The sequence below is a fragment of the Triturus cristatus genome, chromosome 10 (genome assembly GCF_964204655.1).
Source record: "Triturus cristatus chromosome 10, aTriCri1.1, whole genome shotgun sequence".
NCBI lineage: Eukaryota > Metazoa > Chordata > Amphibia > Caudata > Salamandridae > Triturus > Triturus cristatus.
In genome coordinates this window covers 726,680,785-726,694,137 of record NC_140593.1, presented here as the reverse complement: position 1 = coordinate 726,694,137, position 13,353 = coordinate 726,680,785, and positions in this window count along the sequence as shown.

The following is a 13,353-nucleotide window of genomic DNA, read 5'->3' as shown; positions in this document are numbered from 1 at the left end:
ACTCTTACTCTGGCCTCATAGCAACTGTCTTAACTCTTACTCTGGCCTAATGGTTAAGGTCTTGGACTCTTACTCTGGCCTCATAGCTACTGTCTTAACTCTTACTCTGGCCTCATAACTACTGTCTTAACTCTTACTCTGGCCTCATAGCTACTGTCTCAACTCTTACTCTGGCCTAATAGCTACTGTCTTAACTCTTACTCTGGCCTCATAGCTACTGTCTTAACTCTTACTCTGGCCTCATAGCTACTGTCTTAACTCTTACTCTGGCCTAATGGTTAAGGTCTTGGACTCTTACTCTGGCCTCATAACTACTGTCTTAACTCTTACTCTGGCCTCATAGCTACTGTCTTAACTCTTACTCTGGCCTAATGGTTAAGGTCTTAGACTCTTACACTGGCCTAATAGCTACTGTCTTAACTCTTACTCTGTCCTCATAGCTACTGTCTTAACTCTTACTCTGGCCTCATAACTACTGTCTTAACTCTTACTCTGGCCTAATGGTTAAGGTCTTGGACTCTTACTCTGGCCTCATAGCTACTGTCTTAACTCTTAATCTGGCCTAATAACTACTGTCTTAACTCTTACTCTGGCCTCATAGCTACTGTCTTAACTCTTACTCTGGCCTCATAGCTACTGTCTTAACTCTTACTCTGGCCTAATGGTTAAGGTCTTGGACTCTTACTCTGGCCTCATAGCTACTGTCTTAACTGTTACTCTGGCATAATAGCTACTGTCTTAACTCTTACTCTGGCCTAATAGCTACTGTCTTAACTCTTACTCTGGCCTAATGGTTAAGGTCTTGGACTCTTACTCTGGCCTCATAGCTACTGTCTTAACTCTTACTCTGGCCTAATGGTTAAGGTCTTGGACTCTTACTCTGGCCTCATAGCTACTGTCTTAACTCTTACTCTGGCCTCATAGCTACTGTCTTAACTCTTACTCTGGCCTCATAGCTACTGTCTTAACTCTTACTCTGGCCTAATGGTTAAGGGCTTGGACTCTTACTCTGGCCTCATAGCTGCTGTCTTAACTCTTACTCTGGCCTCATAGCTACTGACTGAACTCTTACTCTGGCCTCATAGCTACTATCTTAACTCTTACTCTGGCCTAATGGTTAAGGTCTTGGACTCTTACTCTGGCCTCATAGCTACTGTCTTAACTCTTACTCTGGCCTCATAGCTACTGTCTTAACTCTTACTCTGGCCTAATGGTTAAGGTCTTGGACTCTTACTCTGGCCTCATAGTTACTGTCTTAACTCTTACTCTGGCATCATAGCTACTGGCTTAACTCTTACTCTGGCCTCATAGCTACTGTCTTAACTCTTACTCTGGCCTAATAGCTACTGTCTTAACTATTACACTGGCCTAATAGCTACTGTCTTAACTCTTACTCTGGCCTCATAGCTACTGTCTTAACTCTTACTCTGGCCTCATAGCTACTGTCTTAACTCTTACTCTGGCCTCATAGCAATTGTCTTAACTCTTACTCTGGCCTAATGGTTAAGGTCTTGGACTCTTACTCTGGCCTCATAGCTACTGTCTTAACTCTTACTCTGGCCTCATAGCTACTGTCTTAACTCTTACTCTGGCCTCATAGCTACTGTCTTAACTCTTACTCTGGCCTAATAGCTACTGTCTTAACTCTTACTCTGGCCTCATAGCTACTGTCTTAACTCTTACTCTGGCCTCATAGCTACTGTCTTAACTCTTACTCTGGCCTAATGGTTAAGGTCTTGGACTCTTACTCTGGCCTCATAACTACTGTCTTAACTCTTACTCTGGCCTCATAGCTACTGTCTTAACTCTTACTCTGGCCTAATGGTTAGGTCTTAGACTCTTACACTGGCCTAATAGCTACTGTCTTAACTCTTACTCTGTCCTCATAGCTACTGTCTTAACTCTTACTCTGGCCTAATGGTTAAGGTCTTGGACTCTTACTCTGGCCTCATAGCTACTGTCTTAACTCTTACTCTGGCCTCATAGCTACTGTCTTAACTCTTACTCTGGCCTAATAGCTACTGTCTTAACTCTTACTCTGGCCTCGTAGCTACTGTCTTAACTCTTACTCTGGCCTAATGGTTAAGGTCTTGGACTCTTACTCTGGCCTAATAGCTACTGTCTTAACTCTTACTCTGGCCTAATGGTTAAGGTCTTAAATCTTACTCTGGCCTAATAGCTACTGTCTTAACTCTTACTCTGGCCTAATGGTTAAGGTCTTGGACTCTTACTCTGGCCTCATAGCTACTGTCTTAACTCTTACTCTGGCCTCATAGCTACTGTCTTAACTCTTTCTCTGGCCTCATAGCTACTGTCTTAACTCTTACTCTGGCCTAATGGTTAAGGTCTTGGACTCTTACTCTGGCCTCATAGCTACTGTCTTAACTCTTACTCTGGCCTCATAGCTACTGTCTTAACTCTTACTCTGGCCTAATGGTTAAGGTCTTGGACTCTTACTCTGGCCTCATAGCTACTGTCTTAACTCTTATTCTGGCCTCATAGCTACTGTCTTAACTATTACTCTGGCCTAATGGTTAAGGTCTTGGACTCTTATTCTGGCCTAATAGCTACTGTCATAACTCTTACTCTGGCCTCATAGCTACTGTCTTAACTCTTACTCTGGCCTCATAGCTACTGTCTTAACTCTTACTCTGGCCTCATAGCTACTGTCTTAACTCTTACTCTGGCCTAATAGCTACTGTCTTAACTCTAACTCTGGCCTCATAGCTACTGTCTTAACTCTTACTCTGGCCTAATGGTTAAAGTCTTGGACTCTTACTCTGTCCTCATATCTACTGTCTTAACTCTTACTCTGGCATCATAGCTACTGTCTTAACTCTTACTCTGGCCTCATAGCTACTGTCTTAACTCTTACTCTGGCATAATGGTTAAGGTCTTGGACTCTTACTCTGGCCTCATAGCTACTGTCTTAACTCTTACTCTGGCCTCATAACTACTGTCTTAACTCTTACTCTGGCCTCATAGCTACTGTCTTAACTCTCACTCTGGCCTAATAGCTACTGTCTTAACTCTTACACTGGCCTCATAGCTACTGTCTTAACTCTTACTCTGGCATCATAGCTACTGTCTTAACTCTTACTCTGGCCTAATGGTTAAGGTCTTGGACTCTTACTCTGGTCTCATAGCTACTGGCTTAACTCTTACTCTGGCCTCATAGCTACTGTCTTAACTCTTACTCTGGCCTAATAGCTACTGTCTTAACTATTACACTGGCCTAATAGCTACTGTCTTAACTCTTACTCTGACCTCATAGCTACTGTCTTAACTCTTACTCTGGCCTCATAGCTACTGTCTTAACTCTTACTCTGGCCTCATAGCAACTGTCTTAACTCTTACTCTGGCCTAATGGTTAAGGTCTTGGACTCTTACTCTGGCCTCATAGCTACTGTCTTAACTCTTACTCTGGCCTCATAACTACTGTCTTAACTCTTACTCTGGCCTCATAGCTACTGTCTCAACTCTTACTCTGGCCTAATAGCTACTGTCTTAACTCTTACTCTGGCCTCATAGCTACTGTCTTAACTCTTACTCTGGCCTCATAGCTACTGTCTTAACTCTTACTCTGGCCTAATGGTTAAGGTCTTGGACTCTTACTCTGGCCTCATAACTACTGTCTTAACTCTTACTCTGGCCTCATAGCTACTGTCTTAACTCTTACTCTGGCCTAATGGTTAAGGTCTTAGACTCTTACACTGGCCTAATAGCTACTGTCTTAACTCTTACTCTGTCCTCATAGCTACTGTCTTAACTCTTACTCTGGCCTCATAACTACTGTCTTAACTCTTACTCTGGCCTAATGGTTAAGGTCTTGGACTCTTACTCTGGCCTCATAGCTACTGTCTTAACTCTTAATCTGGCCTAATAACTACTGTCTTAACTCTTACTCTGGCCTCATAGCTACTGTCTTAACTCTTACTCTGGCCTCATAGCTACTGTCTTAACTCTTACTCTGGCCTAATGGTTAAGGTCTTGGACTCTTACTCTGGCCTCATAGCTACTGTCTTAACTGTTACTCTGGCATAATAGCTACTGTCTTAACTCTTACTCTGGCCTAATAGCTACTGTCTTAACTCTTACTCTGGCCTAATGGTTAAGGTCTTGGACTCTTACTCTGGCCTCATAGCTACTGTCTTAACTCTTACTCTGGCCTAATGGTTAAGGTCTTGGACTCTTACTCTGGCCTCATAGCTACTGTCTTAACTCTTACTCTGGCCTCATAGCTACTGTCTTAACTCTTACTCTGGCCTCATAGCTACTGTCTTAACTCTTACTCTGGCCTAATGGTTAAGGGCTTGGACTCTTACTCTGGCCTCATAGCTGCTGTCTTAACTCTTACTCTGGCCTCATAGCTACTGACTGAACTCTTACTCTGGCCTCATAGCTACTATCTTAACTCTTACTCTGGCCTAATGGTTAAGGTCTTGGACTCTTACTCTGGCCTCATAGCTACTGTCTTAACTCTTACTCTGGCCTAATGGTTAAGGTCTTGGACTCTTACTCTGGCCTCATAGTTACTGTCTTAACTCTTACTCTGGCATCATAGCTACTGGCTTAACTCTTACTCTGGCCTCATAGCTACTGTCTTAACTCTTACTCTGGCCTAATAGCTACTGTCTTAACTATTACACTGGCCTAATAGCTACTGTCTTAACTCTTACTCTGGCCTCTTAGCTACTGTCTTAACTCTTACTCTGGCCTCATAGCTACTGTCTTAACTCTTACTCTGGCCTCATAGCAATTGTCTTAACTCTTACTCTGGCCTAATGGTTAAGGTCTTGGACTCTTACTCTGGCCTCATAGCTACTGTCTTAACTCTTACTCTGGCCTCATAGCTACTGTCTTAACTCTTACTCTGGCCTCATAGCTACTGTCTTAACTCTTACTCTGGCCTAATAGCTACTGTCTTAACTCTTACTCTGGCCTCATAGCTACTGTCTTAACTCTTACTCTGGCCTCATAGCTACTGTCTTAACTCTTACTCTGGCCTAATGGTTAAGGTCTTGGACTCTTACTCTGGCCTCATAACTACTGTCTTAACTCTTACTCTGGCCTCATAGCTACTGTCTTAACTCTTACTCTGGCCTAATGGTTAGGTCTTAGACTCTTACACTGGCCTAATAGCTACTGTCTTAACTCTTACTCTGTCCTCATAGCTACTGTCTTAACTCTTACTCTGGCCTCATAACTACTGTCTTAACTCTTACTCTGGCCTAATGGTTAAGGTCTTGGACTCTTACTCTGGCCTCATAGCTACTGTCTTAACTCTTAATCTGGCCTAATAACTACTGTCTTAACTCTTACTCTGGCCTCATAGCTACTGTCTTAACTCTTACTCTGGCCTCATAGCTACTGTCTTAACTCTTACTCTGGCCTAATGGTTAAGGTCTTGGACTCTTACTCTGGCCTCATAGCTACTGTCTTAACTCTTACTCTGGCATAATAGCTACTGTCTTAACTCTTACTCTGGCCTAATAGCTACTGTCTTAACTCTTACTCTGGCCTAATGGTTAAGGTCTTGGACTCTTACTCTGGCCTCATAGCTACTGTCTTAACTCTTACTCTGGCCTCATAGCTACTGTCTTAACTCTTACTCTGGGCTAATAGCTACTGTCTTAACTCTTACTCTGGCCTAATAGCTACTGTCTTAACTCTTACTCTGGCCTCATAGCTACTGTCTTAACTCTTACTCTGGCCTCATAGCTACTGTCTTAACTCTTACTCTGGCCTTATGGTTAAGGGCTTGGACTCTTACTCTGGCCTCATAACTACTGTCTTAACTCTTACTCTGGCCTCATAGCTACTGTCTTAACTCTTACTCTGGCCTAATGGTTAAGGTCTTAGACTCTTACACTGGCCTAATAGCTACTGTCTTAACTCTTACTCTGTCCTCATAGATACTGTCTTAACTCTTACTCTGGCCTCATAACTACTGTCTTAACTCTTACTCTGGCCTAATGGTTAAGGTCTTGGACTCTTACTCTGGCCTCATAGCTGCTGTCTTAACTCTTAATCTGGCCTAATTACTACTGTCTTAACTCTTACTCTGGCCTCATAGCTACTGTCTTAACTCTTACTCTGGCCTCATAGCTACTGTCTTAACTCTTACTCTGGCCTAATGGTTAAGGTCTTGGACTCTTACTCTGGCCTCATAGCTACTGTCTTAACTCTTACTCTGGCATAATAGCTACTGTCTTAACTCTTACTCTGGCCTAATAGCTACTGTCTTAACTCTTACTCTGGCCTAATGGTTAAGGTCTTGGACTCTTACTCTGGCCTCATAGCTACTGTCTTAACTCTTACTCTGGCCTAATGGTTAAGGTCTTGGACTCTTACTCTGGCCTCATAGCTGCTGTCTTAACTCTTACTCTGGCCTCATAGCTACTGTCTTAACTCTTACTCTGGCCTCATAGCTACTGTCTTAACTCTTACTCTGGCCTAATGGTTAAGGTCTTGGACTCTTACTCTGGCCTCATAGCTGCTGTCTTAACTCTTACTCTGGCCTCATAGCTACTGACTGAACTCTTACTCTGGCCTCATAGCTACTATCTTAACTCTTACTCTGGCCTAATGGTTAAGGTCTTGGACTCTTACTCTGGCCTCATAGCTACTGTCTTAACTCTTACTCTGGCCTCATAGCTACTGTCTTAACTCTTACTCTGGCCTAATAGCTACTGTCTTAACTCTTACTCTGGCCTCGTAGCTACTGTCTTAACTCTTACTCTGGCCTAATGGTTAAGGTCTTGGACTCTTACTCTGGCCTAATAGCTACTGTCTTAACTCTTACTCTGGCCTAATGGTTAAGGTCTTAACTCTTACTCTGGCCTAATAGCTACTGTCTTAACTCTTACTCTGGCCTAATGGTTAAGGTCTTGGACTCTTACTCTGGCCTCATAGCTACTGTCTTAACTCTTACTCTGGCCTCATAGCTACTGTCTTAACTCTTACTCTGGCCTCATAGCTACTGTCTTAACTCTTACTCTGGCCTAATGGTTAAGGTCTTGGACTCTTACTCTGGCCTCATAGCTACTGTCTTAACTCTTACTCTGGCCTCATAGCTACTGTCTTAACTCTTACTCTGGCCTAATGGTTAAAGTCTTGGACTCTTACTCTGGCCTCATATCTACTGTCTTAACTCTTACTCTGGCATCATAGCTACTGTCTTAACTCTTACTCTGGCCTCATAGCTACTGTCTTAACTCTTACTCTGGCATAATGGTTAAGGTCTTGGACTCTTACTCTGGCCTCATAGCTACTGTCTTAACTCTTACTCTGGCCTCATAACTACTGTCTTAACTCTTACTCTGGCCTCATAGCTACTGTCTTAACTCTCACTCTGGCCTAATAGCTACTGTCTTAACTCTTACACTGGCCTCATAGCTACTGTCTTAACTCTTACTCTGGCATCATAGCTACTGTCTTAACTCTTACTCTGGCCTAATGGTTAAGGTCTTGGACTCTTACTCTGGTCTCATAGCTACAGGCTTAACTCTTACTCTGGCCTCATAGCTACTGTCTTAACTCTTACTCTGGCCTAATAGCTACTGTCTTAACTATTACACTGGCCTAATAGCTACTGTCTTAACTCTTACTCTGACCTCATAGCTACTGTCTTAACTCTTACTCTGGCCTCATAGCTACTGTCTTAACTCTTACTCTGGCCTAATGGTTAAGGTCTTGGACTCTTACTCTGGCCTCATAGCTACTGTCTTAACTCTTACTCTGGCCTCATAACTACTGTCTTAACTCTTACTCTGGCCTCATAGCTACTGTCTCAACTCTTACTCTGGCCTAATAGCTACTGTCTTAACTCTTACTCTGGCCTCATAGCTACTGTCTTAACTCTTACTCTGGCCTCATAGCTACTGTCTTAACTCTTACTCTGGCCTAATGGTTAAGGTCTTGGACTCTTACTCTGGCCTCATAACTACTGTCTTAACTCTTACTCTGGCCTCATAGCTACTGTCTTAACTCTTACTCTGGCCTAATGGTTAAGGTCTTAGACTCTTACACTGGCCTAATAGCTACTGTCTTAACTCTTACTCTGTCCTCATAGCTACTGTCTTAACTCTTACTCTGGCCTCATAACTACTGTCTTAACTCTTACTCTGGCCTAATGGTTAAGGTCTTGGACTCTTACTCTGGCCTCATAGCTACTGTCTTAACTCTTAATCTGGCCTAATAACTACTGTCTTAACTCTTACTCTGGCCTCATAGCTACTGTCTTAACTCTTACTCTGGCCTCATAGCTACTGTCTTAACTCTTACTCTGGCCTAATGGTTAAGGTCTTGGACTCTTACTCTGGCCTCATAGCTACTGTCTTAACTGTTACTCTGGCATAATAGCTACTGTCTTAACTCTTACTCTGGCCTAATAGCTACTGTCTTAACTCTTACTCTGGCCTAATGGTTAAGGTCTTGGACTCTTACTCTGGCCTCATAGCTACTGTCTTAACTCTTACTCTGGCCTAATGGTTAAGGTCTTGGACTCTTACTCTGGCCTCATAGCTACTGTCTTAACTCTTACTCTGGCCTCATAGCTACTGTCTTAACTCTTACTCTGGCCTCATAGCTACTGTCTTAACTCTTACTCTGGCCTAATGGTTAAGGGCTTGGACTCTTACTCTGGCCTCATAGCTGCTGTCTTAACTCTTACTCTGGCCTCATAGCTACTGACTGAACTCTTACTCTGGCCTCATAGCTACTATCTTAACTCTTACTCTGGCCTAATGGTTAAGGTCTTGGACTCTTACTCTGGCCTCATAGCTACTGTCTTAACTCTTACTCTGGCCTCATAGCTACTGTCTTAACTATTACTCTGGCCTAATGGTTAAGGTCTTGGACTCTTACTCTGGCCTAATAGCTACTGTCATAACTCTTACTCTGGCCTCATAGCTACTGTCTTAACTCTTACTCTGGCCTCATAGCTACTGTCTTAACTCTTACTCTGGCTTCATAGCTACTGTCTTAACTCTTACTCTGGCCTAATAGCTACTGTCTTAACTATAACTCTGGCCTCATAGCTACTGTCTTAACTATTACTCTGGCCTAATGGTTAAAGTCTTGGACTCTTACTCTGGCCTCATATCTACTGTCTTAACTCTTACTCTGGCATCATAGCTACTGTCTTAACTCTTACTCTGGCCTCATAGCTACTGTCTTAACTCTTACTCTAGCATAATGGTTAAGGTCTTGGACTCTTACTCTGGCCTCATAGCTACTGTCTTAACTCTTACTCTGGCCTCATAACTACTGTCTTAACTCTTACTCTGGCCTCATAGCTACTGTCTTAACTCTCACTCTGGCCCAATAGCTACTGTCTTAACTCTTACACTGGCCTCATAGCTACTGTCTTAACTCTTACTCTGGCCTCATAGCTACTGTCTTAACTCTTACTCTGGCCTAATGGTTAAGGTCTTGGACTCTTACTCTGGTCTCATAGCTACTGGCTTCACTCTTACTCTGGCCTCATAGCTACTGTCTTAACTCTTACTCTGGCCTAATAGCTACTGTCTTAACTATTACACTGGACTAATAGCTACTGTCTTAACTCTTACTCTGGCCTCATAGCTACTGTCTTAACTCTTACTCTGGCCTCATAGCTACTGTATTAACTCTTACTCTGGCCTCATAGCAACTGTCTTAACTCTTACTCTGGCCTAATGGTTAAGGTCTTGGACTCTTACTCTGGCCTCATAGCTACTGTCTTAACTCTTACTCTGGCCTCATAGCTACTGTCTTAACTCTTACTCTGGCCTCATAGCTACTGTCTTAACTCTTACTCTGGCCTAATAGCTACTGTCTTAACTCTTACTCTGGCCTCATAGCTACTGTCTTAACTCTTACTCTGGCCTCATAGCTACTGTCTTAACTCTTACTCTGGCCTAATGGTTAAGGTCTTGGACTCTTACTCTGGCCTCATAACTACTGTCTTAACTCTTACTCTGTCCTCATAGCTACTGTCTTAACTCTTACTCTGGCCTCATAACTACTGTCTTAACTCTTACTCTGGCCTAATGGTTAAGGTCTTGGACTCTTACTCTGGCCTCATAGCTACTGTCTTAACTCTTAATCTGGCCTAATAACTACTGTCTTAACTCTTACTCTGGCCTCATAGCTACTGTCTTAACTCTTACTCTGGCCTCATAGCTACTGTCTTAACTCTTACTCTGGCCTAATGGTTAAGGTCTTGGACTCTTACTCTGGCCTCATAGCTACTGTCTTAACTGTTACTCTGGCATAATAGCTACTGTCTTAACTCTTACTCTGGCCTAATAGCTACTGTCTTAACTCTTACTCTGGCCTAATGGTTAAGGTCTTGGACTCTTACTCTGGCCTCATAGCTACTGTCTTAACTCTTACTCTTGCCTAATGGTTAAGGTCTTGGACTCTTACTCTGGCCTCATAGCTACTGTCTTAACTCTTACTCTGGCCTCATAGCTACTGTCTTAACTCTTACTCTGGCCTCATAGCTACTGTCTTAACTCTTACTCTGGCCTCATAGCTACTGTCTTAACTCTTACTCTGGCCTAATAGCTACTGTCTTAACTATAACTCTGGCCTCATAGCTACTGTCTTAACTATTACTCTGGCCTAATGGTTAAAGTCTTGGACTCTTACTCTGGCCTCATATCTACTGTCTTAACTCTTACTCTGGCATCATAGCTACTGTCTTAACTCTTACTCTGGCCTCATAGCTAATGTCTTAACTCTTACTCTAGCATAATGGTTAAGGTCTTGGACTCTTACTCTGGCCTCATAGCTACTGTCTTAACTCTTACTCTGGCCTCATAACTACTGTCTTAACTCTTACTCTGGCCTCATAGCTACTGTCTTAACTCTCACTCTGGCCTAATAGCTACTGTCTTAACTCTTACACTGGCCTCATAGCTACTGTCTTAACTCTTACTCTGGCCTCATAGCTACTGTCTTAACTCTTACTCTGGCCTAATGGTTAAGGTCTTGGACTCTTACTCTGGTCTCATAGCTACTGGCTTCACTCTTACTCTGGCCTCATAGCTACTGTCTTAACTCTTACTCTGGCCTAATAGCTACTGTCTTAACTATTACACTGGACTAATAGCTACTGTCTTAACTCTTACTCTGGCCTCATAGCTACTGTCTTAACTCTTACTCTGGCCTCATAGCTACTGTCTAAACTCTTACTCTGGCCTCATAGCAACTGTCTTAACTCTTACTCTGGCCTAATGGTTAAGGTCTTGGACTCTTACTCTGGCCTCATAGCTACTGTCTTAACTCTTACTCTGGCCTCATAGCTACTGTCTTAACTCTTACTCTGGCCTCATAGCTACTGTCTTAACTCTTACTCTGGCCTAATAGCTACTGTCTTAACTCTTACTCTGGCCTCATAGCTACTGTCTTAACTCTTACTCTGGCCTCATAGCTACTGTCTTAACTCTTACTCTGGCCTAATGGTTAAGGTCTTGGACTCTTACTCTGGCCTCATAACTACTGTCTTAACTCTTACTCTGGCCTCATAGCTACTGTCTTAACTCTTACTCTGGCCTAATGGTTAAGGTCTTAGACTCTTACACTGGCCTAATAGCTACTGTCTTAACTCTTACTCTGTCCTCATAGCTACTGTCTTAACTCTTACTCTGGCCTCATAACTACTGTCTTAACTCTTACTCTGGCATAATAGCTACTGTCTTAACTCTTACTCTGGCCTAATAGCTACTGTCTTAACTCTTACTCTGGCCTAATGGTTAAGGTCTTGGACTCTTACTCTGGCCTCATAGCTACTGTCTTAACTCTTACTCTGGCCTAATGGTTAAGGTACTGGACTCTTACTCTGGCCTCATAGCTACTGTCTTAACTCTTACTCTGGCCTCATAGCTACTGTCTTAACTCTTACTCTGGCCTCATAGCTACTGTCTTAACTCTTACTCTGGCCTAATGGTTAAGGGCTTGGACTCTTACTCTGGCCTCATAGCTGCTTTCTTAACTCTTACTCTGGCCTCATAGCTACTGACTGAACTCTTACTCTGGCCTCATAGCTACTATCTTAACTCTTACTCTGGCCTAATGGTTAAGGTCTTGGACTCTTACTCTGGCCTCATAGCTACTGTCTTAACTCTTACTCTGGCCTAATAGCTATTGTCTTAACTCTTACTCTGGCCTCATAGCTACTGTCTTAACTCTTACTCTGGCCTCATAGCTACTGTCTTAACACTTACTCTGGCCTCATAGCTACTGTCTTAACTCTTACTCTGGCCTAATGGGTAAGGTCTTGGACTCTTACTCTGGCCTCATAGCTACTGCCTTAACTCTTACTCTGGCCTCATAGCTACTGTCTTAACTCTTACTCTGGCCTAATAGCGACTGTCTTAACTCTTACTCTGGCCTAATAGCTACTGTCTTAACTCTTACTCTGGCCTAATAGCTACTGTCTTAACTCTTACTCTGGCCTCGTAGCTACTGTCTTAACTCTTACTCTGGCCTAATGGTTAAGGTCTTGGACTCTTACTCTGGCCTCATAGCTACTGTCTTAACTCTTACTCTGGCCTCATAGCTACTGTCTTAACTCTTACTCTGGCCTCATAGCTACTGTCTTAACTCTTACTCTGGCCTAATGGTTAAGGTCTTGGACTCTTACTCTGGCCTCATAGCTACTGTCTTAACTCTTACTCTGGCCTCATAGCTACTGTCTTAACTCTTACTCTGGCCTAATGGTTAAGGTCTTGGAGTCTTACTCTGGCCTCATAGCTACTGTCTTAACTCTTACTCTGGCCTCATAGCTACTGTCTTAACTCTTACTCTGGCCTAATGGTTAAGGTCTTGGACTCCTACTCTGGCCTAATAGCTACTGTCATAACTCTTACTCTGGCCTCATAGCTACTGTCTTAACTCTTACTCTGGCCTAATAGCTACTGTCTTAACTCTTACTCTGGCCTAATGGTTAAGGTCTTGGACTCTTACTCTGGCCTCATAGCGACTGTCTTAACTCTTACTCTGGTCTCATAGCTACTGTCTTAACTCTTACTCTGGCCTAATGGTTAAGGGCTTGGACTCTTACTCTGGCCTCATAGCTACTGTCTTAACTCTTACTCTGGCCTCATAGCTACTGTCTTAACTCTTACTCTGGCCTCAGAGCTACTGTCTTAACTCTTACTCTGGCCTAATGGTTAAGGTCTTGGACTCTTACTCTGGCCTAATAGCTACTGTCTTAACTCTTACTCGGGCCTCATAGCTACTGTCTTAACGCTTACTCTGGCCTAATGGTTAAGGTCTTGGACACTTACTCTGGCCTCATAACTACTGTCTTAACTCTTACTCTGGCCTCATAGATACGGTCTTATCTCTTACTCTGGCCTC